Source organism: Tyto alba, unplaced genomic scaffold (assembly GCF_018691265.1).
Source record: "Tyto alba isolate M040663 unplaced genomic scaffold, T.alba_DEE_v4.0 Super-Scaffold_14, whole genome shotgun sequence".
Lineage (NCBI taxonomy): Eukaryota > Metazoa > Chordata > Aves > Strigiformes > Tytonidae > Tyto > Tyto alba.
This window is the reverse complement of record NW_024881276.1, coordinates 46,368,200-46,393,691: the sequence shown is the minus strand read 5'-3', so window position 1 is coordinate 46,393,691 and position 25,492 is coordinate 46,368,200.

The window sequence follows — 25,492 nt, the reverse complement described above, 5'->3', positions numbered from 1 at the left end:
CAGGCTTAACAAAAGACTTGGTTAAGCCACGGGGCCCTCTCTCCAAATACCTGCCCAGAAGATTTTGTTTGTTCTGGAGGGTTGGTAGCTGAGCATTGGGGAGGATGTTGACCACTGAAAATGGTTGATCAGGAACTTTCTGGTTGAGAACTCTTCTTGGCAGACAGGGAATGGGGCCAGCTAGCTACAAGCTCTGAGGGAACTGGAGAGAGAAACTGAGAAGGCCAATGTGGAAGAGGTGTACCACAGAGCATTCAAAATCCCAAATTTGCAAGAGCTGTGGGAAAGATAAGACAGGGAATGATGTTCAGGTGCTGTGGTAATCCCACCCGACTGCGGCAATTTCTTGAGCTTTATGAAGGGAGAGTAATTGAGCTATGCTCAGGTACAAAGAGTTGTGAGAGAGATGGGAAAGACTTTGTAAGGGGCCTTCTGTACCTTGCCTGGGATCTGCATTTAACTTAGTCTCTTGCCCTTGCCTGAGCTACCTCATAGGTATGTCTGTATCCAGCCATGTACTTTGCTTATCCCAACCTTACCTTGTTGACTTGACTTTCCAGCTTGACCTTGGGCTTGGATTATCACTACAGACTTGCTTATTAATAACTCGACTCGGCCAATCCTGGTTGCATTCGCTGGACCTGCTCTGCTCTTCTTATTTGGCTACTGTGGGCCTGGTTTGGTCTTAGCACCTGACTGCACTTCCCCAGTAGAGCAGTGGTCTCACTGCAGCCTGATAAGGTAAAACACAGTGACCATGAGTTTGGGAAAGAATGTGTGCAATTTTTGAGGGGCTAAAGGCAGTTGAATCACAAAGTCATTTTGTGAATACACAATTTCTATGCCCAAGAAATTTGCCAGCAAGGATGATGAAAATTATCATATCAATGTGAAGCCTTGCAGGCTAACAGAACTTTAAAAGAACAAGGATCCATGGAGTCTGAACCATCATAATTGGTTGAACTTAGACAGGAGACTGTAACTTGGGTTGTGACAAGTCCAGGGTCACATCTAAAAATCAGTGGAAATGTTTTCACTAACATAAGCCACGGTAGGATTTTACCCTGCAGAACTCAGCAGATGCGTATGTTATTAGAAGGCTTAAGTACAAGGCTTTCTGTTTTGTTCTTTCCATTCCCTTACTGAAGTGCAACATATGGTTAACTTTTCTGTTGGATTGTGGTCTCTTAATGAAGCAGACACTTGCAATAATTATACTTCCTTCTCCAGACTCCCTGATTTAGCAAGCTGATCTATCAGTATTCTGGGGGGTTGTAAAGGTTTATTTTTTGTTTCCTTAGTGCTCATCATACATGAAAAGCAGCATATTTTGATTAGTTGACAGTTGAAATCACAATTAAACATTTCAGAATCTGGAAGAACTTTCCAAGACATTCCTTTTTTGTTGTTTTTATTGTTCTTGCTTTTCGGTGGCTTATTTATTTAATGACAGCACAAGCAAGTTTAATGTTTCATTTAGATGATGCCAGCTGTCCATTGTGAATGTAAATGACAAGCCAGTGGAACTGCTTGAACAAATATGTGAAATAGAAGTGTGTTGTTACACATCCTGCAGGTGCCTCTCTTGTGGGAATCTATTCACTCAGAGGACATTTAGCTGATATATTATACAGCTGGTCAAATAATGCCCTTAGGCTATCTAAATGTTTCCACAGGAAATTAAATGCTTTGGAGTTTGCTGCAAAACATTATTTTATAAAATTAGGCTAATTTTGATAGTTGTCTTTTTAGACTGCTAATTTAAGATCTCCGCCTCTTCTATTCAATTTGCCTCTTTTTTTTTTTTTTTTTTTTTTTTTAATGAACTATATACAGTAAATTTCTGAATTTATTTTTTAAAAAAGGGGTGGATTATGTTTTTCCTCATGTTCCTGGATGCATACATATAATATTGGCTAGTCTGTAGCAGGAAGATATTAGGAAAAGGCTATACTGACTCTCTGTAGTAAAGCAGAAAGCGTGAGGGCAAAAAAAGTGTTGCCAAATCTGCTTAATCCTTTGATTCAGTGGACTTCTGATTATCTTGCTGCATTCCAGGAAGCTTTCCAGTTTTTTTTGCTGCTGGTTACTGAAGGATGGTTCTTTTTCTCCTTACTCTTTGTGATTATTACCTTTCAGTCTAGTCAACACAATTTCTTGTGGATATACTCTCTTAGCCTAGGATGCACTGGAGAATGTGCTGGAAAGCTGTACACTTCTGAAAACCAGGGTACTAGAGGAGTGTGAGGTTCTCCACACTCTGGGCAAGGATTGCTTAGATGTTATTTAATTATCTTCACTTCATACAGTTCCCTTCATGTTATTTATAGTATATGCTGGTGAAAGTTTATATTTGCAACAGCCAAAAGAGATGATACGTTAACAGTAGTCATGAAAGACTTGGGTAAAGAACTAAAAAAGGAAATGTGCTAAAGCTACTTATGCTAAAATTAAATAAAAAATATTTTCTTTCCTTCCACGTATCCCTTTCACTTGTTGTAAGTAGTGTCATAATAAAGCTAGCTAGAGATTTTCTTTTCTCATGTACTTTATGTCTCAGGCTGCATTCCTCAGAGAGAAGAAACACAGTATGGCAACTATTATAGCCTTTTGGAGCATTTGAGGGACCCCAAACAGATTTAATGTGCCCTTCTTTTCCAAAAGCAACATCTTATCAGCATCTAACTAATTCAGAGTTTAGTCTTGATAGTTCTTTTACCAGTCCAAAGATTGTCTCACCTATATGACACATTTCTGTTTCTAGTCTTTTGATCTGTAGATTAAAGTTATAGAAATCATATGGATGCTCTGAATTTATAACACAACATTATAACTTAATTCGAAGCATAAGAGAATATAGTCTTAAGAAAAATGTCTAAAACAAATCAAGTAAAGAAACACCCCTAATTTTTTACCACAGTCTCCATTTGGAAATTTGTCTGTGTTCAGGCAGGTCATGGTTTGTCTTCTCTCAAGCACTTGAGCACACCTCCCAGTAACCCAAAGCTTCATCAGAAAATTGGTGACCAAGACCCCCTCCTTCCTTCTTATTTCCCGTGTTTCTGTGAGGCTTCCTTCTTCATGTGTGTCTGTGTTTTGCCTTAAGGGTGTGTTTGATTTTAAACTCTTTTCTCATTGGGCTTCAAATGTTCACCTGCCAGTAACAATCCAATCTCTTGCAAAGATTTATGAGAAGAGCATGTAATTTTCTTGTGAAGTGTGTGTATGTGTTGATCAGTTACACAGTCCAGATGGACCTGTACAAATTCTTGACACTCAGTTTACCTAGCTCAAATGTAGATGCATGTTTTGTTCTCTCACAGGCTTGTACAAATGCCACATCTTCTTGGTGCTTGTCCCGCTTTGACCAGTGAGTATCTTTGAAAAGAAATCAGAGTTTGAAATTGTCTAAAAAGGAAAATAACATTAAAGGTAACACGCATTTCACAAAAGCGTGACAGAAATTCTCCAGTTGCAACGTTTCCTGTTCAAATGCTCATTTAAACAGATGGGGAGAGCCAGGATGTGCATAATCCAGAGGCCAACATATTAACTTGGAATTATTGTTCCTGAGGCTAGGTGTTTGGGTGGGGTTTGTTTGTTTGTTTGTTTGTTTTTTAAGGAAAATGCAATACATGAAATGGTATAACAGCAATGATTCTGTGTGACATTGCTTTGTTAGTGATGTGGTTAAACTAGGGTTTGTTAGTGATCTGATAGAAGATTTCCTGCACAGAAGTACTGTGCATGGTCCATAGAGCCCTCCTGGATTGGAGCTTCAGTGGGTTTGTACAAAGACATGTGTGCTATCACAACCGAATACTTGGCTGTGACACAGGGAAAGGCACACATACCTTGCTGCAGGCCTAGTGCTGTCAGCAGCATATTTGGTTTAGTCTAGTACAGGTGCAAGAAAGGGCAAGTCATTCTGATGATAGCTATCTCTGTGACCCCTGGGATATTCTTCTGGCCTGCTCCTCCCTGAAGGAAATTCTGTGTTAGCCTTCAGTTCTTCTAACCAAAGCTTAATGCTCTTGATGATTGCGTGTGTTCCCATTCATGCCCATGGTGCCCTCCTGCCTGCAATCCATTCCTGGCTACCTCACTCACAATGGTGTTTTGACCACTGTTCTGCTTCCTAGATGCTAGTTGTCCATCTTTTCCTCTGTAGCTAACTCATAAGAAGTAACTTTTGTTGGGACACTGAAAAGGTTATTTATCACTGTAAGACTATTTCTCTGCCTAATATTAGCTGTCTGTCTAAGAAGAAGGTTGGCTTAGTCCACAGAGCATAGGTTTGGGACTCAGCCAATCTAGCTGCAACTTCATCTGTGGATTTTCTATCTGAACGTATGTACCCATTGACTGAAGAGACAAGGAAGATATTTGTCTTTTTCTCCGAGTGATACTGTGAGAATAAACTGTTAATTTGAAACTATGACATTCCGGAGGTTGGTAAAAACCCATTAAGTAGACAAAAATTAGCCCTTGATTGGTTTAGTATGTAGAATTTTCTTCTGCTGCCAGGCCCCATCTTTCTCTATCTTTATTTTCAAAAAGGCTGGAAATAATTTTCTCAAGTTTTATGGAAATGCAAGGTTTTCAGCACAGTTTAGTCCTAGAAAGAAAACATAAATTTGCAATAAGTTGTAAGTAACCAAGGAAGCACTTTTAGCATGGTATCACTTTGTGACTCTTGACTACAGCTATTTCCAGCACTTAAGTAATAATGAAAATGAATTGTTTGCACTCTGACTCATTAGGTCTTTACTAAGTGTATGCTATTTCTTGCCCTAATGTTCTGTAATTTTCAAAAAAACATTTTTTTCCATTCTAAAAGCTATTTCTAGATTTTTATTTCAAAGATACTTCATACACCATGACAATTGAAAAGATACTATGATAGCAAATGTTAAAGGGTTCTGCAGCTTTTTCTGTGCCTCTCATGGAAAATGTACACTCTGCTAATTGCAAATGCACTTGAAGAACCTCAGATTAAAGTAACATCATATGTTCTTTCCAGCTCCATTTTCATCAGAATAATTAAACACGCCTTCACATCCTTTTGTATTCAACAAAGTATGTTATGTTCTTAAGAGCCATTGAGTTTTGTGTGGCTTAAATGCATGCCTGAAGTTAAACACGTTCTTAAAAGCTTTGAAGAGAAATAAATTTGAAGTGCCTGAGTTCCTCACAGTCAAAGCTCTCATGCTACTTAATTGAGAGAAAGTTGTTTAATGGGAATAGCACAAAGCACAAACTCTTAGAGATCACTCTGAAGAAAAGAATTACAAAAACAACTAGCACTGACAAAACTTTAAATACTAGAAAACTTTCTCTCTTTAGTCTAATCATGGGGGACAAAACACCAAATAGTCTTGGGGACTGGAAGAGTAGAAAAGACTGGTGTGAGAAAGAGGCAGTGACTGCATCAGATCGCTTCACTTCTGATGTAAGGAAGCATAACACTACACAGAGAGGGGCTTTTTAGCATCATCACCCAAAGTGGGATGCAATGACACATGTCTGATGTTGGTGTTCTTTAACTGAAGCCTAATGATTCAGAACGAAATAGGGCGGTCTTCAAAAGTTCACAAAATTAATGTTCAAATTAAATATGAAAACATTGAGGAAACCAGTTAGGTGATACATATGACTTCTCGCATGATATCAGGTTTGGGACACAGTATTTTTCTGTGAGTGTTTTCAATAACTACAGTGGAAAGAAAAATCCCTGCATTTACAAGGATCCTCAGGAATTCTGACTAGAATTAGTGAGGTGAGCTGGGGAGACAGTGAGGGTTTTGAGGAGCTGCACTTAATTCCCAGAGGTGGAAGCAAGGGGAGGAAACATCAGTGTCTTTCTCTGAAATGGTTCCAGTTCAGTAGGAAAGCCCAGCTTGACCTTGCCTAAATGTAGGGATGTAAGATGACATAAGGAAGATCTTCAGTGTCTTATTAGGCACTTGGATACTTGTAGAAGGGAAAGGTTATGCAAATGAGTTTCTTTTTTTCCTAGACTGCTGACACAAAACACTGATGAGATTTGGGGGAGGTGTTTTAAATTAGAAACTTGGGAAGAGTTGACAGTTGCAAAGAGTACTGAGGTCAGCCAAAGACATCTGGTAGGACTGTCAGTCAGTAACACGAAGGCAATTTTGCCAAGCGTGGGGTAGGACAGAAAATTGAGCTGCACTGGAGAAAGAAGAGATGGAGGTCAGAGTTGAATTCTCAAAAAGTAACAAGGTTACGGATTTGAACTACATCAAATTAGGCATAAGGCCAAAAGTACATGTTAGAAATGCTGGTATGCACAAATGCTTATAAAAGTTTGTATAATTTCTGAATTTAAGCATACACCAAGTCAGCAAAATTTACAGGAAAAAAAAAAAGGTAAATATCGAGGGCTATGTTGATTACAGGTCTCCAGCAGAGAGTGAAAATAATCACCTCTGCTTGTTGGAGCCTCTGTTTTTAGGATACTGACTGATTTCATCCCTCCTCCCCTGTGTGTGTCCACCCCTGCATCACGCCCCCGCCACCTCCATTTTCTGTGTTCATCAGTATTCAGTCCATAGGTGTGATTTCTTCTGTTTCTTGCTACTCTTTTTATCACCTATTCTCCTGACTGCTAGCACAAGCTTTGTTGGTAGCTTTCAGGTGAATTTTAGGGATTGATATTGGGAAAACAACTAGAGGTGGGTAATGTGTTAAAAAATACAGGGGGTATTCTTACTTTGTCCATTGCTATGCTGACTTCAGGGCATGGTAGTATTTTCTTACACCAGCTGAAGACCTGATTGACTAGGAACAGCTGGTTTGCAAAATGGGGAAGAAGGTGTTTCAAGAACAGATATTTATGCAACATTGAATGGACATACAGATAAACCAACCCGCTCTCTGGTACAACTTGACACAGAAAATAAAATGTGAAGAGGTAAGAGAAAAACAAAGCTATGATCTAAACACTGGAGTACAGTCTTTGAGCAAAACTATAGGTGTTTTTGTTCTGGTGTGTTTTTTGTTGTTGGTGGTGTTTTTTTGTTGTGTTGTGTTGTTTTGTTTTGTTTTTCCCCTTCTTGTCTTTGTGCTCAGACTCTGTTTGAAATAGTCTTTAAAATTAAAACAGCATGTCCTCATGACTAATTGACCTTAGCCTGGTGATAAGGTCAGTTGTTTACAGCACTGAAATTCATGACCACAGAAGTGTATGCAGCTAGAGATGGGCTTGACCCAAAACTGAAGATCTGAGCCTCTGCACATTTTGGTGAAGCAAGGTATATGGCACAGCCTTCAGAACAGAAGATTGTCTTTATTGTAAGCTCAGGTAAACCTCCAATCCAAATTGAAGCAGAATCTGAGCCACTGTCCTTCAAAGCGTTATATTAGAAATGCTGGGCTGTGGCAGCAGAGGATGAATTGGATAAGGAAACCATGCTGACAACAAAGCACTTCACTTTAATACATGAACACCTTGGAATTCAATCTAGCTAAAACCTTCGACATGGCTACAATGATATTTTTACAAAAGGCGCCTCACGGGCAATCATGCATTGCCACTTCTTAGGAAAGCAGAATTTTTGGCTACTTTATGAACCTTGATACTCACAAAGATAATGCAAAAAGTATGTGGAATAGCTATAAAAGAAATGAGTAAGTTGGTAAGAGAGATTTCTGTGGAATGTTCTCATTGTCAGGACTAGTTACTCACTTTCTGGAGGAATGGTTTTCCAATTGGTTATAGGATAGCAAGGTTGCGGGGAGTACTGGCATGTTACTCTGGAGATGGCTGTGCTGGATGAACCAAGAACTGCTCTTGGCCCTTATTGTTTAGAATTGAGTAAATCTGCAGCAAATTGGTGAAAGTTTCATGTATGCAGACAGTTCCCTGCCAGCCTTCCCACTCCCTGGATCTTTACCCTTGCCCCTTTCCTTGCTTACAGTTCAATGGCAGTAACATATGAGGACATTTGCAGGCCTTGTTGTCCTGCCAGGTATCCCATCATAGACTGTTCCACTGGTCCTCTTGCCCTGTTCTCCAAGCCTGTCCTGCCTCCAATTTCCCTTCTGTTTCTAATTAGAGTAAGTTAAGTGGTCAGGGTTAGGTGTATGTACATGAGATGGACTGTGTTTGTACTTTTGCCATATGTATGAGTTGGGCCTAGGTTCCTCAGTTATTTGGTCTGGTGTTTCTCGACAGATTTTTATTGTGATTTTTGTCCTCATCTACAGAGCTCTCACTCCTTTTCCTTTAGGGAGTCAGTAGTCAGCATTCAAACAGTAAGGATTCCTTATATCTGATGTAGGACTAAGTCCATGGAAGTAAGGTTACTGGCAGTAGACATCTGGAAAATCATAAGGAAAGAAAAAGAAGTCAGGCAGGTTTCTCCCTAGGTAACCATTTACACTAGCATCCACAGTGCCTGGGGCTTCCAGTCTGACATTCTGAGCCCTGGGCTGCAGTGCTGCCTAATAAAGATTTAAAAAGTGTTTTCCTATAAACTCTGGAACGTCAGTGTGTGTCAGCAAGTGTGTGAATGTTAAACCTGATGGATTAGGAACACAGGTATGTGCACCAGCAACTATGCATGGTATGAATATTCATACTCCAAGTTTCTACTTTTTACACAAAGTGTGTGTGAGGCGAGGTGCAAGTTCTTTTTCCATCTGCTGCACTAAATTCTTTTGCATGCTATGTCTAGTTACGGCATTACTGAAAAGGGTAACTGATACAAGTCAGCTGGGATTTGGCATCTGTCTGGTATAACATATCAATGCTATAAAAGGTCTAACGCCTCATGAGCTTCAGGAGTGTTCAGATTTGTGAGACAAAACTTTATTAATCCTCTTTTCTGATTTGTTTCTATAGTCCAGTGATTTGCAATCCCCCAGGAAGTGTGCAGACCAAACTGCTCTATTTACAGGAAAAGGCCTATAAAAAGAGAGAAGCCTGGACCTGAAGCTGTAAGGTTGTATAGTTTAGAGAGGAAAAGGTGGGGGAGGCTGGTCCTGTTGCTGTTTTGCTCAACACAAAGGTTCAATTTCCTTGACAAATGATGGACACTGCCTCTAAAATTGGAACTCTGATCCCAAAGGGGCCCTGTGTTATTATAACATAAAGAATGGTTATTAAACTGTCAGAGGGTTAATAGTTTCATCTTAATAATCTTGATAGATGGTGCATATTTCACCCGTGCTTCAGAAGCCCACAATGAGCTTTAAAATATTTTACTATTGGCTTGCCCTTCATTTCCCAGGGAAGTCTAAGGAGAACTCTTCTTGCTAATAAATTCTTTATCATAACTTAGCTGGTTTCCCCCTTATAGAAGGGAAATATATCCTTTGCTGTGCTGTCTGATTAATTGGTCTAATTTTATCAGGAAAATTAAATTCTCTTCTTTATCTAGGAAGTTATTTAAAGAGGTCTGAGCAAAATCCCAGCCCACGAGCCTGACGACTATTCTGCATAAGTGTCTCTACGCTTTATTAACTTATTACTTTTTAAGTTATTTCTGTCTGAAGGATTCCCTTCAACTTTGAGGACCATTTGTCTTCTGTTCTCAGGATTTCAGGATGACAAATGGGATGTCAGATATGACTTACTGTAAGACCTTAAGGGATTCATATAGGGTAGCTCTTACCCTTACCTCAGAATGCTCTGTATGAAGTAACCTGTAATGTTAGACAATTTTGATGACCAGAACAAATCCCTCAACAGCTTTACAACAGGCAAAGTAGTTGTTTAAGTTGTTAACTACTGAAGTGATTCTTAAAATATCATTGATCATTCATTGAGAAGAAAGAATTAATAAAATATATGTGTATATAACTATACATGGGAGTTGATCCCAGTCATGGAATTGTAGTACACAACTAAGGATTACGATAAAGGAGAGTCTTGGCAATTTCGAAACCATACAAGCCAATATTTTGCTTCTCTTTGCTTAGGCTTGTTATCAGAAAAGGAACATGTCTCAGACGTGCAGAGCTGGTGAAGACACACAAGCATCTCCATTTGTATGTATCTTTTGTATTTTCCCAAACTAATATATGCTGAATCCAGCAACCAGGTGGAGGGACTCTGCTAATTGACTTACTCTATTTTAGCCTCAGCATTGATAGAAAGGGCAACAGTTTGCAGTGAGGTAGGACAATGAAGGATATAAACCCTCATGCTTTAGGTCATAAGACAATTTGCAATAGTCTCTGTTTAGGAAAAAATTTCCCACAAGTTTATAGTATTGCAAAATTATGTTTGTTATGGAACTTCTTGTGCCTTCTGAGAGTGACTGTCTGATATGGCAGTTCTGCTACTAGGGTAATACTTTTTTCTTAACAATTGTTCCTGCACACAGCTCCTAAACAAGATGCGAGATTACAGTGACATGCCCAGTGAGATGAATGGAAAATTGTACTTCCTAGTTTAACTGCATACGGGCTTGTTGTTATCTCTTTGAGTCATTAGCTTTGTGTTATTATTATTTCAACTAGAATTTCAACATCCACACCCTGCTGATGGTTACATGACAGTTACCAGAGTTAGCAGCTTTCTACCCTTTTATACAAAATTGCCATGGCATTACAAATAATTCAGCAATAAGAGAACATTAGCTTAGAATGGTTGAGGTTGGAAGGGACCTCTGAAGGTCATCTAGTTCAATGCCCCTGCTCAAGCAGGACCACCTACAACAGGCTGTCCAGGACCATGTCCAGATGGATTTTGAATGTCTCCAAGGTAGGACACTCCACGACCTCTTTGGGCCAGTGCTTGGTCACCCTCACAGTAAAAAAGTATTTCCCGATGTTCAGATGACACCTCCTGTGCTTCAGTTTGTGCCCATCACCTCTGTCCTGTCACTGGGCACCACTGAAAAGAGCCTGTCTCAGTCTTTGCATCCTCCCTTCAGGGTGGTGTAAGCAAGTGATAGAATGAGAGGAATCAGCCTCAAGTTGCATCAGGGGAGGTTTGGATTGAATATTAGGAAAAAATTCTTCGCTGAAGGGGTTATCAAGCATTGGAACAGGGTGCCCAGGAAGTTGTTGAGTCACCGTCCCTGGAGGTATTTAAAGGACTTGTAGGTGTGGCACTTGGAGACATGGTTTAGTGGTGGACTTGATAGTGTTAATGGTTAGCCTTGATGATCTTAAAGGTTTCTTCCAACTTGAACGATTCTGTGATTCAGGTAGTTATATACATTGATAAGATCTCCCTTGAGCCTTCTCTTCTTGAGGCTGGGCAGTCCCAGAGTTCTCGTCTTTTTCTCATAATGCTCCAGATGCTCCAGTCCCTTAAACTCTTAGTGGCTCTTCACTGGACTCTGTCCAGTAGTGCCATATCTCTCTTGTACTGGAAAACCCAAAACTGAACACAGTACTTCATATTCAGACTCACCAGTGATGAGTAAAAGGGAAGGATCACCTCCCTCAACCTGCTGACAACACTCTTCCTAATGCAGCCCAGGATATCGTTAGCCGATCTTGCTGCAAGGGCGTGTTGCTAGCTCATGTTCAATTTGGTGTCCACAAGTTCTTTTCTGCCAAACTGCTTTCCAGTTGGTTGTCCCCCCGCATATACTGGTGAATGGGGTTGTTCCCCTCCACTTGTGGGAAGTTCCTCCCCAGGTACAGGGGAGCTACTCATTGGTAGCTGATCAGTTTTTTCAATTCTTCACAGAAGGCATTGATGGATAATTTTCCATCTACTGAAGCAGAGTAAGTTATGACAATAATGCAGACAACAGCATACTGTAAGGTAATATAAGCTACAAAGTTTTCAGGAAGACATTAAAACATATGTGAAAGCCTTTTATTGATTGCCTAGAAAGGGGATCTAGAGATAAAAAATAGCTACAGAAAAGGAAAACAGAAAATACAAATGCTTCAATGTTTTGTTCTTGGAGACTCCTCATTTATGACTCACTGCTTTCTTTTAAGTTTTAATGCTTCACAATAAATCAGATTAAACACTCAATATTTGTACATAGCAATTTGAAATGTATGCCTTCATAAGATTAAATGTATACTAAAGCATGGCGAAGGCTGTCCATTATTATTATGAATAAGTTTGAAATAGATTCAGTGGTCAAGTGCAGCTAGATATGATACAAACTTGAGGGGAATACGGTGTGGGAATGGGCATGGTGCCACCTCCCTTATGTGTAAGAGAAGTGCACTGAAATATCATAAACCTCACAAAGCACAAAGTCTGGAGAAGTTTCTTACAGTAAAAGATGAAACAAAACAACAAGTATTTTGTCCTTTACTGTCAACATGATAACTTGTATGCGTTCTTTTTCTCTGCATCTTCCTCCTATTATTATCATCCTGTCTGAGCTAAATGACCTGTGACAGATGACAAATAGAGGTTAGTTCATGGACAAATATCACACTCAAAATTGGATATATTGTGAGAGTATTGTAACCTTCTATACTGAAGCTTAACAGAAATGCAAGAGAACTTTTTCTTCAGTCTGGGACAAGTTTTCAGTTAGTTGATTTAATTAAGTGCAGGATGAGTCTTCATTGTGCTAGACTTTTCTGATTGAAAGATTGGTTTCTATGACTTTGTACAGAAGGTGACAGCAGCAGGAATTGACTGGTTAAATATGTGATGGCAGATCAGACTCAATACTGTAATAAACATAATATAATCTTCCTGGCTTTCATGTTTTATTCCCTGAAGTTTTGGAGATATTTCAAGTTTTGATCTTCAGTGTGGAAGTTGGATGCTTGCCTCTGTAAGTCCAGGTTGCAACAGAATCTTTATCTAGGATGGAACTTAAACAAATGCTTGAACGTTACCCTGCTGTGGAATCATGCTAAGTTTCTTTACCTTAAAGAAAGGAAAGTGAAGAAGAAAGGGTGAGGCCACATTAAGTCTTCAAATACATGAAAAGCATCTATGAAGAGTAAAGTGATAGTCTTTGTACTCATGGTGGATAGCACAGGAAGTGATGGGATTTATACTGCATCAAGAAAGATTGATTTACACACTAGGCCGAAGCTTGTTTGTGTGGGTTGTTTTTTTGGGGGGTTGGTGGGGTGTGTTATTTTTTTAATGATTAAGTTTATGGAGCAAATTGTATAAGAAGGTTTTTGCTTCTCCGTCATAGGAGAAAGTGTATTCTTTTGCCACATGTTAATCTGGTGGCAACCTGCTGGTTTTTTATGAGCACTTGAATAAAACAGAAGTAGTACACATTAATTGTAGTCCCTGAGTTTTGTAGCCCTCCCTGTGTATTTTAAGTGTTTCTTATTGTTACGTATGGGCAAGGTATATTTCTTGGTTGATGAGTTCTTATTTTTATATGCTACTTTCAGAATCTGTCTGGGTTAGACAGATTCTTTCCTTAAACTGATGCTGTTCTCTCCTCTCCATGTAAATCATGGAATCGTAGAATCACAGAATGGTTTGGGTTAGAAGGGACCTTAAAGACCACCTAGTGCCAACCCCCCTGCCACGGGCAGGGACACCTTCCACCAGACCAGGTTGCTCAAAGCCCCGTCCAGCCTGGCCTTGAACCCTTCCAGGGAGGGGGCAGCCACAGCTGCTCTGGGCACCCTGTTCCAGTGTCTCATCACCCTCACAGGGAAGAATTTCTTCCTAATATCTAATCTAAATCTACCCTCTCAGTTTAAAACTGTTACCCCTTGTCCTATCTCTACACTCCCTGACAGAGTCCCTCCCTGCCTTCCCTGTAGCCCCCTTTAAGCACTGGAAGGCTGCCATATGATCTCCCTGGAGCCTTCTCTTCTCCAGGCTGAACAATCCCAACGCTTTCACCCTGTCCTCATAAAGGAGGTGCTCCAGGCCTCCAATCATCTTTATGCCCTTCTCTGGACCAGCTGGAGCAGGTCCATGTCCTTCTTATGTTGGGGGCCCCAGAGATGGACTCAGTACTTTAGGTGAAGAATCCCCTCCCTTGACCTGCTGGCCACACTTCTCTTGATGCAGCCCAGGACACGGTTGGCCTTCTGGGCTGTGAGCACATTGCAGGCTCACAGTCAGTTTTCTTTCCACTAATACCCCCCTAGTCCTTCTCCTCAGGCAGGGCTGCTCTCAATCCACTCATCACCCAGCCTGTATTTGTGCTTGAGGATTGCCAGAATTTGTTTTATTGCTGATGTTCCAGGTAACTCTGGGATAGGTGTCTCTGATGCTGTGGTACAGCTCTTTTCTGTAAAAGACGGTTAGAACAGCAGTGGCATCAGTGCAGTTCTGCCCCCTTCTTATCATTCCACTTAAATGTTTAAATTTGGGGCAAGGTGAGTGATTTTTTTGAAATTAATGATAACTGAAAGGATAAGGTGGTTTAAAAATAACGTTGAGGCAGTCTTACTCATCTTGTCTAAGGTGTTTGTGACTGAAATAAGTTGTTGGGTTCTGCAGCTGCCCCTTGAAACATGGTCTTGTTCACAAAATTCTTATTCATTTATTTATTTGTTTGTTTGTTTTTTAATTCTGTATCTGGTAACTCAATGGCTGTTGCTGATTTTTCTTTTTGTTTTTTTTTGCTTAACCTGTAAAATTAATTGTTATTAACCCTTCTTAGAAGTACTTTTCTTGAAAACAATGTAAGACATGCACTTTCTGCCAATTTTTAGCGGCTTGTTAATGCTAATCCCAAGGATCATATTGTATCTTGTATCTGACAATAGCATCAAATTACAAATCACTTTTACAAGAAATTCAAGATAGCAAGTCAATATTTTACAAAACAACTTGGGTTTTCACTGAGCAGAGGTGGTTTGCCTTGCCATGTACCACTTCAACAACTGAGCTCAGCTGGGGTTTGCATCGATTTTCGTTGGGAATATGAAGGTCTCCAGCTCTGGAATTCGTTTTCTCTGAATCTCACTTTCTTTTGACCAAGCCTATATCTGATGGCCAGTGATGTATGGATCAGCTCTGTTAGTCAGTGGTTTGTGTAAATTTTATTTTTTGTATATGAGAAAAAGGGTTGATGTGCTAGGGGAGATAAAATCTGTTATGTTGGCACGGTCACTATCCTCCAGTGATTATCTATGCTTCAGAGGTGTGAGGAGGCTGTAAAGGCTGCCTAACTGCCTGGCTCAAGGTCCTCTCAGGCTGAAAAAAAATCAGGCATTAGAGTATGTCCAGCTATTTTGTGTCACCTGGTCTTAGGATTGCTTGGAGCATGGGCAGGTGGGAGAGCCAAGCTACAAGCATAACTTCTTGCCGCTTGAAAGGTCAGAATGTTGGAGACAGTGCCTAAACCACACATTGTTTCCCTCTTGGGACTGGCTTCAGCTGAGCTAAACCCAAAGTCCTGGACTGCTGTAGTTAGATGTATTTTATACTTGCTGTGCTGAGTCGCTGAAGCCCTGTTGATGTGTAATGAGTGATATTTGATGAAAACTGGGATAATGCATGTTAAAATGACTGACTATGGCCTGTTCAGAAATAGTATGGTGTTGATACAGTTTTTGTAGTGTAGCTGATAAGCTGGAAGCATAATCATCTTGAATGCATAGCCACTGGTGGTTCTCACTAGCAAAATTTGAAGTGGGGAAGAGGATATTCTCACCATCGGGTTACTAAGTCAGTTTACAGAATACCACACACGACTGTCTAAGCATCTTTCTGCAATACGGACGGTTTATGGGCAACTTCAGTTTGAAAGACGTATACTGACTATGTCACACAGCCATTAATTAAATTTTGTTAGCATTTCTGGAAAGGGAGAATTTAAAATTTTCCTATATCATGTGTTGCACTCAGGACCCAGTAGCTGCATTTTTGTACTTTGGGATGATCTATTAAGAAATATTAATCTTTAGCCTGATAGATGGCAAAGACATAGATACTACTAATTATTGACTATAGAAACTCAGAAAGAGAAGCAGAGCTTTTGGAATGGTAGTGTCTGCCCTGGTCTTCCTCAGGGGCTGATTTCCCAAAGCTGAGGGGAAATAGATGGAAATTCTGAAGGAAAATGTAATAGAAAACTGTGAATTGACACTTGCTGTTAAAAAAAGACTTTCTTACACATTAAGATCTCTCAATTCTACAATAAAATAGAATCATTTCAGGCAAAAGTCCATTCTGGAGTAAAGAGGAAATACTGATGTACAACAGATGGAAGAAGGACACACAGCAGTCAGACTGATCACAGACATTAGAAAGAACAGAAGATGGGAAAGAGATCCTGTTCTTGCCGGGAGAAATCCATGGCATGGAAACAGTGTTTTACAGGTTAATGTCTACAAAAATTTTAGAGAATATTAGAAATAAAATCAGGAAATGATAGAGACCCATTGTGTCGGGTGCCCAGGTGCTGTCCCGTGCCAGATGCAGCCAGTTCCAGCCGGCTCTGGCCAATCTGCCACAGGGCACGGCTGGGCCCCACAGCCACGGTGGCAATTTTGAGGACATTGTTGAACAGTGTCTCTGAGGGATTAACACCCAGGCTTGATGATTTAAGGTGCCTTTTGTCAAGGATGCAAAACAGTTACATGAAACCATATTTTCTATTCTCTATACATCTTGGGTTACTGGGGAGATTGCAGAATTCTTATTTCAAAATGACTTCAGCGATATGGACAGTAAAATTCTTGTTAGCATGATGTCCCTCTCAGGTTCAGTACTGGGAAAATGATGCAGAGTTGATTTATATAGAATTGTTAGATTTAAATAAAGCAAGTACTAGTAGAGGTGAGTTTTTTGAGAATGTCAGTTGGACTTATGGCTTTTTTGATTAAGGACTTCATTGATATCCATAAAGATATAATTAACTTAGAGACTGAGATAGAGTTTGATGTAATACTGTGGTTGCTTAAAGATTTAGAAGTCTGGGTTTGTCAACATGCCTTTAATTTATTGGGAACTTGCCAGATGTGGAAGTAGTTGTCAGTGGGAAGCCATTACCCAAACCCAGCATGGCACTATTGGTGTATCTCAATGGCCCATGCCAGGTCCATGGTATTCAACATCCCCACCCATCACCTGGTAGTAAATGCACTCTTAAGGTTCATAAAACTTGTAGGTGACACAAAAGGCATCAAAATGTTAAATGTTGAGAACAAATGGCAGTCTTGCAAATCTAGATCACCGAGGAGCTAGGCTCCACTCACAGCAAAGTCACATTCAAACAGTATGGATATCGATTCAGCCAGGTGTTAAGTACTACTGATTTAGAAACACTGAACAGTGGTGTCGGCTTTGAAATGGGGAACTGTACCCTCACAAGCTGGAAAGGGCTTAGGTGTTGGCGTTAGACAATCTTAAGCCTTCAATGCAAGGTTGTGTCAAAAAGGCCTGCTGAGATCTGGGACTGCTGATAAGGAATTAAGGAGAAGGAGGGAAAAAAAAGGATTTTATCTCTGTGTAGGGCATTGGCAAAGAATCTGTTGAAGCACTTTTCTTAGTTCTGGAAAAAGTGTATTTTACAATTCAATGTTAAAAACTATGGCCAGTGTAGAAAACAGTCTCGAAAGTCATCCAGAGACTGGAGACTTTTATCAGTGAGAAATGCAAAACCAGTTCAGTCTATGTAGGTATCAAAAAGTATGACTTTGAGATGACTTGATTGCAAAATGTAAGTACCTTTGAGGAGAGAAAATACTGGGTGGTAATGGGCTCTTCAAACTAGAACAGAAAGACAGCAGATCAGTCACTGGAAACTGATGCCAGACAAACTCAAATCTCAAATGTAGTCACGAGACACAGTTTCAACTGTGGATGTTGTTGTCACTGGTACAAACTCTCAAGGGAAATGTTCAGGCTCTGAGTTGCTGTTTTTTGAAATCAAGGCTGAATGCCTCCCTGGAAGAAATCCTTTAGCTGTATGAAAGTTATTGGGCTTGTTTCGTAGGTAACTGGGTAAAATTCAGTGGCATGTGATACACGGGAGGTCATTCAAAATTATTGTAATGGTCTTGTCTGCCTTTAAGGTCTATGAATAAATGTTTAAGTTAAGCTCTCTTCCTTCATTCTGTAGAGTATCCTAGGCTGTTTGTTTTAAATTTTATTCTCTCCTACAAGCCTTACTTTACAGCCTCCAATATTTATATACATGAATTGAGGACAGGTGACTCCGCAGTTGGTCACCCCTGAACCGTGGTGTGGTCTGTGATCGGGCCAGCCTGACCTGTGAATGCTTAAGGACTGCCTTGTGTGTGTCAGTTCTTGATAACACCCCGTGCTGTGCCTTTAAGTACCATGAAGCCCAAACCGCACGCCCCCCCACCCCCGCCCCGTGTTTGCCTTGAGTCAGCTCTGCCAGCTTTAATCACTCACCTTAGCCTTGCCCAGAGAAAGGAGCAGAAAATGCCACTCATCAAGGCTGTGAGGGCATGAAATTGTGTTAAGCAACACTCATGAAAATGACTGGATTTGCTATTTTAGTGTAAGTGTCTAAATGTTTTTGAAATTGTAATTTTCTTGTGCTGCTGTGTGTAAAGGTGACCGCTCTGTGTTGGGCCCTTGGCAGTTTGCTCCAGACAGCTAATCAGCTTGATTCATTTGCCGGGGTGGTCAGTCAGCACCTTCTCTGCAGCGGTAAAGAAGGATTGAGCTCTTCCCTGATTTGCGAGGATATAATGGCATCTATTAGAAATGCAGAACTTTCTGAAGACGCATTAGGGTTTTATTTCTGTGGCAGCAATATACTTACCAGGGGTACAAAGATTACAACCCTTATTCGGCTTGCTAGCAGCCACCCAGAAATAGGGAGGGCAGTGCCACTGGAGGAATCCTGGGCTCCTGCTGGGGAGACGGGCCCGAATGAATGCATTCCTGCAGGCAGCTCGCCCTCGATCTCGCTTTCGCCTCGTATTTTAAATTGCAGAACGGAACCAAGTATGGTTTGTGATGTTTGGGTGTTACTGCGTCTGGCCACATGATGGCACACATCGGTCAAATGAACATTACAATATTATCCGAGGAACTGCTGTGAATGGAGAGAAATTAAGAGCTCCTGTCCAGGGCTGTGGTGGTCAGGGTTTACCCTCCCTAGCTGCTGTTTTGATCCGTAATTTACCGTGATCGCAGTGAGGGACGGTGGTGGTGTTTCTGCCACAAGCTGAAAACATACTGCAAAAAAAGAACAACAGAAAGCGTCTGAAGCAGGAGCAAAAAGCATGCCTGGCAAAAAGGTCAGCCTTTAAAAGGGGCTGGTAGCAAGAAAACTGGTGTTCGCAGTTGCATTGTTTTGCCTAGTTTTGGGTTTCTCTTCAAAGGATTGGTAAACACCCAAGAATCAGAAAACCCTTTTTATTTTTCCAGGATATAGAAGAGAAATAAGTGCTCTACTTCCTTTGTGAGATGTGAGGGACTTTTTTGTTGTTTTTTTTTTTTGTTTTGGGTTTTTTTTTTTTTTTGGTTGGTTGGTTGGTTAGTTGGTGGGTTTTTTTTTTTTTTTTGGTAAGTGGTCTTCTAGTAAATAATGCTCTTTGCCTCCCCAGTGATATGGAGATGGCTGGTGAAAACATGTAAATGTACTATAGGATTGAAGTGGTCTAGCATATTATCGGTCAAATAGTGTTTAATGAAAACCAGTCTCAGAGGTTACTATGAAATTTATAGTTACTTTATTACAGCTTCAGTGATGTTAGTTCCTGCATCCTTCATTTATTTCTACTATCTACAATTACTAATGAAACAGCAAAAGCTTGTTGGTATCATAGCTCTCACCAGTTAGTATTCCTTTTTTTTAGCATAATTTACATGAAGGAGAACTCCCTGTAGATTGGAAAATGTGGAAATATATTTCATATGCATTCTAATGGTAGCAGCTGAAGACCAGTAGCCCACACAGCAATGCTGAATAAACGTATGAAACACTTGAGTTAAAGACCAAACATCATCGGGGATGTAGGAAATAAATGCAGAGGCTGTAGAAATCTCTGGGGGCTCTTGCATTTTACTGTGATGCAAATAATAAGGACAATGAGAGGAGTATAGAAAATAGTTGTCAGGATATTTGCAGCAGTAACTCCAAGGTATCACTGCTTTTTCCATTCAGAGTTTCTCTGTGGTAAGTGGTACCTGGCTGAAAAGAGATAAGGACGGACACATGAATCTGAAGAAAGATTTAGACAGAGATTTTCAAAGGTTAGTCTAAGTGCTGGGAATTGATTATCTTTATATTATTCTCTACCTCCCCTCATCACCCAGTAGCTTTAAAACCCTGCCCTAAATGTGTGCCTCAGCAGAAAGATTGAACTACTTCAGTTCCAGCTCAGTTCTTGCAATGGGGAAGGAGGGTGATATACCAGCCCCACTGCCTGCCTTGTTATGGGCTCGGTTTCTGTGTAGCCCTCAGTAATATGCAGAGGTTGTGTGTAGCTGTCAGGAAAAGTTTCTTAAGCCATTTTGAAAGATACTGCGTTTTTGTTAACAACAACTTTGTGGATGTACTTCTGGTTTTAAGCCTAGGTAAGTCAGCAAAATGAAGGACAAGGAACAAAAAAAAAAATGAAAACCCACACCCTGAAGCCCTCAGCAAGCTCCTGATTCATAAGACAACGCACAAACAGATCCCTGAATGGAATATGAAAATTCCCAAGCATCAAACAAGCACTTGACATCTTTGTTAGTAAACAAACACAGAGCAGTTGCATTTCTTGTGACACTGAGTTATAGTACAGCTTGTTCTGCCTCCCTCTCTCTCGCTTTCCTTGTGCTTTTCTCTCTTCTCCTACTCCCGCCCCTGTTTCTGGCACACTGATTCCAGAGGCCAATGACAACCCCAGTGTCTCTTTCAAGTTGAGTGCATTTGTTAGGCATTTGAGAGGGTTGCTTTCCTGACCTTGGGTACCCTGACGCGCAATGTGAAAGATTCAGGAGTTCACGGACTGCTGAGTGCTTAGTTGCTGCACTTTCCTAAGTGAAGGCAACTAGCGAGCAAGTACAGCAATTAGGAATAAAAGAAAATATTTTTCTGTGGGGAATGCTTGTTGACCCCACAGCTGTTAGTTAAAATGGAAAGAAAATGAAGAAACTGTCTTTGTAGAAAGGAGAATTCTATTTTTTTTTTTTTATTTAAGGAGGCAAAAATGCTTTCCTACATCAAATTCATTGCCCCACACAGAGAAAATACTGCATTTTGAACTCATGATTTTAAATGTACCTTCTCTAACTTTATCTTTTTTAGTAAATTATCACTAAAAAATGAATTTTGAAAATTATATCCTGATTCCTAATGATATCTCAAACTGTATTTGTCATGCCTTTCCTTGTGAAGAATTTCATAAGCAATCCACCAGCCTTTGCATAGTTATTTTTTGGCCTGGAATACAGTCAACAGAGTTTTCCAAATGAGAAGTATAGTGCAAATCAGATAGAATCATAGAATCATTTAGGTTGGAAAAGACCTTTAAGATCAAGTCTAACTGTTAACCTAACACTGCCAAGTCCACCACTAAACCACGTCCCTAAGTGTCACATCTGCCTGTTTTTTAAAGACCTCCAGGGATGGTGACTCAACTACTTCCCTGGGCAGTCTGTTCCAATGCTTCACAAGCCTTTGGGTGAAGAAATTTTTCCTAATTTCCGATCTAAACTTCCCCTGGCCCAATTTGAGGCTCAGAATTTCATCTAACTTGGCATTTAGAGAAACATGGGCTAAATACTCAAACTTATAAAAAATCCTTTGGGTTCTTCCCTGAACACAGATGGTCAGGACCTTGGTTTTATATCTTATCCAATTAAATTGTCTTAGGTCCCTGACTGTCATTCTAAGGTACTCCACTAATCTGTATCCATAGAAAAGATATATTCATAATTTGCTTATCCTTAGTACCCTTTCTGAAGTACACTGCCAAGAAGAGGAACTAAGTTTCATTGTGGTACTTGTCATTGGGTAATAGATTCTGAGGTTTACATGGTGTTGTATGCATGCTGTGATGAATGATAAGGAAGAGTCCTTGAGTGAAATTGGAGCCAGATCAAGCTCTGTGTTCTTGCTTCAAATTACCTGTAATCTCTAATTCAGTTTTGGTCCGGTGGTTTTGTTGGAGCCTAATGCAGTTAGATGCATTTGATTTTGATGGTGGGTGTGTTGGTTTTGGCTGGGGTAGAGTTAATTTTCTTCATACTAGTATGGGGCTAGGTTTGGAGTTGTGCTGGAAACAGTGTTTATAATGCAAAGACGTTTAAATTATTGCTGAGCAGGATTTACACAATGTCAAGGCCTTTTTTCCTTCTCACCCCACCAGTGAGTGGGCTGGGGGTGCACAAGAAGCTGGGAGGGGACACAGCTGGGACAGCTGAGCCCAACTGACCCAAGGGATGTCCCAGACCATGTGGCATCATGCTCATCATATAGAGCCGGGGGAAGAAGGAGGAAGGGGGGGACGTTTGGAGTGATGCCGTTTGTCTTCCCAAATCACCATGACGTGTGATGGAGCCCGGCCTGTCCTGGGGATGGCTGAGCCCCTGCCTGCCGGTGGGGAGTGGTGATTGAGTACTTTGTTTTGCTTTTCTTGTGCACAGCTTTTGCTTTACCTATTAAACTGTCTTTACCTCAACCCACGAGTTTTCTCTTTTACCCTTCCAATTCTCTCCCCACTCCTGCTGGGCAGGGCGTGAGCAAGCAGCTGGGTGGGACTTGGTTACTGGCTGGGGTTAAACCACAGCAGCAGGCATGCCACTTCAGGTAGAAGTATGATGACAGGGTAAAGCTGAAGGAATTCCCGAAAGATTGCTTGAGTTGGAAATAATACAAAGAAGGAAAAAGGAAAGTTTAGTTACACACATTCTTGCAGGGGAGGAAATGGAGTGCTGAGATCGGAAAAGCATGGAAGCTTTACTGTGAATGTAGAAGGGACATCCATAAACCAAAGAAAGCCTTTGGTCTCTAGGAAGTGCTCTATGAAATCTTTCAGTCTTATTCTGCTGGATATCTGAGGAATCAGGGAGTCCACTACAGAGCTTGATATTTTTTTTCTCAGATGGATATGCTTGAATTAGATGTTGTCTCTTGATGTCCCCTCTGGCAAGGTAATACTGCTGTTGCTGTGTTGCGCCTGCTGACTGTTGCTGAGTTACAAGGCATGGAGGTCTCAGAACCATCCTGTGAAGAATCAAAAATCCAACACCTAATGTCTTCAGGTGCCAGCTGCCTACAAAATCTCACTGACTGCTGTGGCAAGAGGTACAGTGTCCCCTTGGGAATGGCTCTCATCGCATCTGCCCAGAACCAGTCCATGGCATCATGACTCAGGAACACGGCAGTAGGTCCAGGAGAGAACAGGCTGCTCTGGTCCCCAATGTTTCACTCCTGGGAATGACAGACATGTGCCCTACACTAGCGTGAGGAGGGTCCTGCAGACAAGTCTCATGGAGTCGCGGAATAACCAACAGATGCAGCCAATAAGGTACAGTAATACGGATTAAGTTGTTGAGCTCCAGTTTGACTTCAGTTATTAAGTGAACTTCCTTTATTTCACATTGTTCCCAAGATTCCTTTTCCCTTCATACCCATAAAAAGTGATCACATTATTCTTGGGTTGTTGCATATGGGCTCGAATGGAATTTAAACTGCCTGCCTGACAATGATGAATGAATCAACTCCAAATCCCTTGATGTGGATCAGCTCTATAGCATAACAATAATATTGTTGTTTAACATTTATATTGAAGTAATACCGTGAGGAATCTCAGCCGTTCGGGGACCTATTTTGTTAGGAACTGAATAAAGCACACAGCAAAATAACAAGCCTTGTTCTAAAGACAAGACTGTCTAAAAGACAAGATGTACCAGTTGAAGGAGACAAACAAAAAGGACAAGGAGCAGAATGATATAAATGACAGTTGCACCTTTATAGAGCTTTACAGACTCTGGGTACTGTTTAATTTTCTTGCATGGTTGATCTGCCATGTTGTTTCTGGATCTTGCTCAGACCTTTCCACTTTCATCTTCTTTACCTGTGCTGTCAAACAAACTTAAACCTCAGTTTTTGCTGGCAAAGTTTATAAAATATTGAAAAAATTAAGATGTCTGGAAATTCTCCATGAAATTTTATTATTTCCTTTGGACCATACCCTTTTAGTTGGCTTTCTGTACCTCAACATCCATATTCAAGCTTACGGGAATGAGTTCTTCTATACAAGATGTTTGTGAAGCAGTCTGTCAGATACTTTACTTAGATCAAACTGTATTAAATCTTCTATGTTCCCTCCCACTCCTCCTTTTGTAATGTTTTCAAAATTGTAATTGGGTTTGTCTGGAAGTATCTTTTTTTTTTTTTTTGTCTTTTCAGCTGACTCATCCTTGCTACTGTTCATTGTTCCCTGTGTCCTGCAGAGAAGGAATTTGAAATCGCTCAACTAATTGGTCTATTTTCTCTGGGAGAACAGTGCCATGAATTTTAATAAAAGCAAACTTAGACCTCTTATTTCAAGAGGAGCAGAGTATTCTGTTGACTGCTTTCCAAAGTTCCACCCTGGTTGTACAGTGTTACAAATATTTTTAAAAAGAAAAAAAAAAAAAAACAAAACAAAACAACAAACATGTCTTAAGTTATTTAAAACAAAAGTATTTTTTATCACATAGATAAACTTTTTGCATATATGCCCATGTGCACGGAAATACTAACATGTTAAAAGAACATTGGGGCTCTAAGGCCACACTCCTGGAAACCCCTACATCAAGGTCCTGTACAAAAGCTTAATTTGTTCCCTTTCACCCCATGTATATTACGACACAACGTTCAGTTACATGATCCCATGGTAGTGTTTGCTGCAGTATCTCTGACTTGGGAGTCTTGGGTTCTCTCCAAGCGCTTGGACTGAATGAGGTCTACTGGCATGTGCTCTGCTCATCACTCAGGCAGTGTTTGACCTGCCTGTCACACTGCCTTCACGTTGTTTGTGTCCAGTCCTGACTGTCTTGGAAGATGCGATGAGAATGTTCAGTGTCCCTACACTGAGGAGAACCACATCAGGGATGGAAATTAAAATGTCCACAGTCAAACCAATCCCTCAGTGTAATTAACTCTTTTCAAGGAAGGCTGACGAGACTAAAAATTGTGCACAACATACCTGGATGGCACATACAAACCCCAAAATGCACTAAAACAAAATACAGCTTCCTACTGACCTGGGAACAGAGATGATTTCCTTCACTGGTATGAACAGGGCTCTGCCTTCATGTAGCTGCTTACCCATGAACTAGTTAGACATCATCTAGTCAAAGGATATAGAGAAGTGTTACTTTTTGGAAAGCATTCTTCTAGCCTGGATGACTTGTACCATATTATTTAACATAATTTTTGCTACTTTGTGATCCTGTACTAATCTGGAAGCATTAGTTGATTATTGTCAAATGGAAACAGGTCCATGTGCTAAATTTAAATGCCCAGGGAAACTGAGGCATATGTACTTAAAATCTCAAGTTGTGGTAATATGATCATGAATAATTCCAAATGATAAAAGACTTGCTTTTCATTTTTTCATATGAACAGGATGAAACAAGACTGTACCTTGCCCTGAAGTGACACAGTAATTTGGGTTGGTGTAGGATTACTGC